A 5,172-nucleotide genomic window follows, 5' to 3' on the forward strand; every position below is an offset into this window, starting at 1 on the left:
ATGGTGAGATGGAACACATATACTATGTTTTCATGAAATCCAAAATCAACAGGAGCAATCACTAGAAAATAAAGTGTGTAGGAAAGTGGGATTATGCTTAAGAATCCACATACAAACTTACTATCATCTAAAGCTCTCTCCTTCTTCATCTCCTCAATGAGATTTGACAATTATTTATGTAGATAATAAAAGATATATGAATGAATGTACAATAATAAGTCACGCATGATTATAATTTGCCACTCATTATGTTAAGTCCAACACATTTGCTTAATTCTTTCATCAACTCCGTGTAGTAGACATTATTAATATCTCCCTTTCACAGATGAGGTAACTAAGGCTTAAAAGAAAAATAATGTTTTAATTGTCCAACTAGAAAATGGTAAAACCGAGACTTAGATACAATTTCATCTGACTCCAAACCCCTGCCCTTAACCATAGTGATGTGCTATATAATTAATGCCAGTAGATATTTATATTGGAATGTCAAGTTAATTATTTGTATCAACTTTTCCTCATTGTGACTGCCTTTTGCACAAGACTTCAATTACTTTAAATCTAAATTAATCATAAATTAAATCGCTAAGAGCAAATATGGTGACTAAGTTAGAACTACACTCCCAGAATATTTCCAGTTTGGAATTCGTAAGTTAGAATTTTCACGAGAATTAGAAAGTGGAAATGAACAGTCAACCATGACTCTCAGAAGGTCAATGTGAGTTAGATGCAAAGATAGAGTGGAGTGGCATGGAGTTGGCAGCAGGTTTCAGTTGGTCCTGGTTCTCTGCTCCACATCAACCTCTTAACAGCAGTCCCAGGTCCACCCCAAGACTCTTGGTAGTGAATGCACAGAGACCTTAGTTACCCAGAGTCACAGCTCCCCATGGACTTTTCCATGAACTTTCCCTTCGACCTCATTTTGGCAATTGGAAACCTTTGCAAACTTTTCATATTAACTGGTTGATGATCTTGCCTCTTACCCTTCAATTCGTTATTGGACCTTCTCTTTTCCTGCTTATACCACAACTGTATTAATTCTAATTCCCATAATAAATCCCTTATCTCATAACTCATTAGTGCTTCTGTTTCTATGATTGAACCTTGACTAATGCAACAAGTATAACCTTTTAAATAAAACATAAACTTATGAAAATAATGTCAATGAAATATATTTTTTTGGTTACAAGGAAAAGAATATCCAAACCAAACTGATTTTTTTTTTAAGTGGAGTAGGGGCATTTATTGGCTCATGGAACTTAGTAAAAGGACAAGGATAATTCTGAGCACAGCTTAATCTAAGAGCTCAAACCATGTCAGCAGGACTGTGTCTCCTCATCCAGGTTCTGCTTCCTTCTGTGTTGGTTCCAATTCTAGGAAGCCACTCCTATCATGGGGACAGAAGAGAAAATGGCCACCAGTAGCCTCAGACTTACATTCTTTTCTTCTCAACCAAAGCAGAAATGAAGAGCTTCTTGCCTATAACAGGTTGAACAAAAGTCCTAGACCTTGATTCCATTGGTCCAAATTACGTCAAATGGCTATCCATAAATCAATGCCTATACCCAGGAAGAGGTAAGCTTTATAAATGGGCTCAGGCTGCAAGCCAAGCTCAACACCAACCAGATGACATATAAAAAGGAGAATGGAGGCCTGACAGATCCACAAGAATGTCCACAGGTGTCAGATACCCTTTTGTAAAATCATACAAGAAATGAACTAAAATAAGGAAATGAACTTAGAGAGGCATCACCCCAGGTTTACTTCTTTTATCTTGGTAATTGCTAAATACCCTGCTTTTACTTGGCCATGTAGCACTCACTGTAACTTTACTCTGGTGTCTGTGACACTGAGGAACACAAGTACCAATAAATCTGCTATTATCCAAAGAATACCAATTAGATCTGGCCTTGCAGAATGTCCTTTAAAAATATCAGCTTTAAAAAAAACATCTTGTACTAACTGTCAAATTTCCAATCATGCTTCCAGACAGCTCAACATTTGTGGTAGGAACTTTTCTCAATTTTTATTAAAAATCTCATTTGCCAGTAGGTTCATATATTTTTTAGATGTCTGGCCTAATTTCTTTCAAATCTGTACATATCACATACTTTTCTTGGCTATAATTACTCACTAAGACTTATTAGCATAGTACTAGCTCCAAGAAACTGTAAACTACAAGTCAGCATGGAGTTTTGCTTTTATGTATTTCTTGACACTCAGGAAAAGTGTTTTGTTTTTTCCCCCTGGAGTAAGGCACACATTAGATTTCCTCTTTTCACGCCTTGAGGATAACTATTATCATTAGAAGGGAACATTAGAATAATTCTTAAAGAAACACATCAAAAGGATTTGGTTGTGTTTAAGCAGTCTCTCAATTCTGTGACTATAGTGTAGCAAAACTTTCAGGCATCAAGAGAAAAAAAAGTTAAAACAAACCCTTTACCAGCTGCTACATATGGGGGTGAATCAATAACACTAACTGACAACTTTTCATATGAAATTCAAACAGTCTGAAGTTTCCTTTTTCTATTCCCTGAATATCTGTTCTCTCCACTTCAAAGGACTGTCTGCTGCAGAGCAAGGAGAGGTGGCTCATATACAACGGCACTCCTCTTCTGTTTAAATCATACCATTCAGCAGTTCTGGGGCTGCCAGGCAATGATAAAAGGGTACATGGCTTTGATTGTTTATTCTTCAATAGCAAAGGCAGAGAAGCACCATGAACAAGGGCAAAAACTGAGGAGATAAGCATCGCTAGGTTCTAACCACTGCTCTGCCACTTAGTCTTGTGTGTAACCTTGAACAAATTATTTAACTTCCAAATTACTCCTGTCCTCATTTGTAAAATGAATACACAGTGGTCCCTTGGTATCCAAGGGAGATTGGTTCCAGGACCTACTTCCCTACCTCCCCATATCGAAATTTGCGATGTCCCTTATGTAAAATGGCGTTGTATTTGTATATAACCTATACGCATTCTCCTGTACACATTTTTAAATCATTCTTGACTAGAATCTCCTCTATTTCCTGAATAAAAGTGACATCTTTCAGTATTTATACTTCATGGCTCAGACACCTACCTCATTTGGTTCTATTCCTTACTCACTCTAGCCTTTACTTAAATGAGTCTGAAAATCTTGAGGATATAGCATAAGAAGAAAAATAATTACACATATTATTCCCCTTTCTGTAGCTACTTTAGACCTGGGTTTGTTACTAGAAAATTCTGGAAGAAAATTTCAATGTAAGTCTATGGCTTTGCTGAATCAAGCTCCCCCCGCCCCCCATTATTATTTAGAAAACACCCACTGTTTGGGCTAATAGCATTATTGGTGGTACCTATTATATAGAGGGATAGCTGAACAGAGTCTGTGTCTTGAAACCAGCATTGAATCACTCTCAGGGTTGAGAAGGAAAAAAGGGGAGTCTAAAATCGCAAGAAGTAAAGACATATCTAGGACTCTTGTCCTGGATCCATGCTTCCTTCAGGGTCTTCATCGTTGTAAATGTTCTCTGCCATTTGCCACAGTTGCATGATATTGTCTTCTGTTACAGAACAAATCACCCAAGGTTCATTGGGATTCCAGGAGAAATCAGGTATCTTGGCAGTGTGACCACCATGAATAAACAATAACTCTAGTGGCCCATCTTCTTCATCTTCTGGGGACTGTTTCTCTCCAATTTTACTTAAATCCCAGACATTCAGTCTGCAATTGGTACCACTGGAAGCCAAAATAGTCTCATTGTGAGTTGACCACTGAACCTGGAAATATTTTATCCTTATGTGATTCAAGGAATGCAACTTAAGTTTCAGATTTCTCAGATCCCACAAGTCACCATTCTTGTCAGTGGATCCTATGGCAAGAATGAACTCACTATAAGGATTGAAAGAGAGGCAGCAGTGTGTCACTTCAGCAGGGTCAGCCTCAACTGAGTGGCTTGGTTTGGAAGTAGGTTTGAACGAGTATCCCAAATCATAAGTTTCTGATCATCAGCAACTGACCCAAACAGAGACTCATGGAGCAGATGCCAGGAAACATCTTCTACTACTGCTGTATGTCCTGTAAACATGGTGTTCACATCCACCACTTTTCCCTCCTTTGGAATGGCACTGATGTCCCACAGGCAGATGGTGTGGTCATCTGAAGCCCTAAGTAAGTGCCCACTGAGATTTGGGTTCCAAGAAAGCCCATAGCCTTCCTTCTGATGTCCACGGAGATGCAAGTCTGGGTTGCACTCTCCAGAAGGCTCTGGTTTAGAAGGGTGTTTTGTATAGTCAAAGACAAGAACACCACTGAAGGAGTCTTTGCTGCGATGATACAAGGGTTCTGGGGCATATAACGGGCCCTGTTTATTTCTCCTTCATGGTTGATCTTGATTTCTATTTCAGTTTTTCCACTAACTGAACCAAAACCTCCAAATTCTCCTTTCTCACTGCCGTAGTGTGACACATCAAACTGAGCATCATCATTAGGAAGTTGTACACTGGCTGTAACAAGATGGTTTTCTTCATCCAATGTTTATATCCCCAGGACAAGTTGATGAATGCTGAAATCTTTCCCTTCTGGTTACATCTGGAAGCCACTGGGCAGTTAGGCTGGGCCACTCCAGAGCATGGGTCATCACCAAATCATAAAAAAGGGATGTTCTTTTTCCGTTTTTTGTACTCCTCGTTGATAACTCTTCCTTCCACTGTGTCATCAAAGGCTGCTTCCTTGTTGGCCATGGCAGGCAGGCAAGCTGGGGGAATCCTGGGGTCGAGGGTTGCGGTTGAGGGTGGGGGCACTATTATCTTTTAATTTAGTTATATAAAGGTTTTTTGTTTTGTTTGGGATGTTTTTGGTTTACCATTGGATCCTTTCTTTTCCCTCTACTGTCTTGAAGTAACTGTTCTGATGTGGGTATTGTTTACTGATGTGGGTATTGTTTACTGTACTTCAAGTACAGTTACTTGAAGTAACTGTTCTGATGTGAGTATTGCAAGGTAACATTTACTAACTATTGAGGAGATTGTAAAATATTTTTTCTTCATTCTTAAAAATCAGTAATTTTACCATGATGTGCTTAAGTGTGTGTCAAACATTCCTGGATTTAGTGAACCCTTTTATTAAGAGAACTTAAGATTTTCTTTAGCTCAGGGAAACTTTGTCTGTTATCTGCATCATTATCACA

At 38.6% G+C, this 5,172-nt stretch overlaps 1 pseudogene; it reads right to left on the bottom strand.

The window, feature by feature from the left end:
• Nucleotides 1-3,326: 3,326 nt before the first annotated feature.
• On the bottom strand, nucleotides 3,327-4,726 carry LOC105514338 (annotated as a pseudogene).
• Between the last annotated feature and the right edge of the window lie 446 nt (nucleotides 4,727-5,172).

This window comes from Colobus angolensis, unplaced genomic scaffold (genome assembly GCF_000951035.1).
Source record: "Colobus angolensis palliatus isolate OR3802 unplaced genomic scaffold, Cang.pa_1.0 Scaffold241, whole genome shotgun sequence".
Lineage (NCBI taxonomy): Eukaryota > Metazoa > Chordata > Mammalia > Primates > Cercopithecidae > Colobus > Colobus angolensis.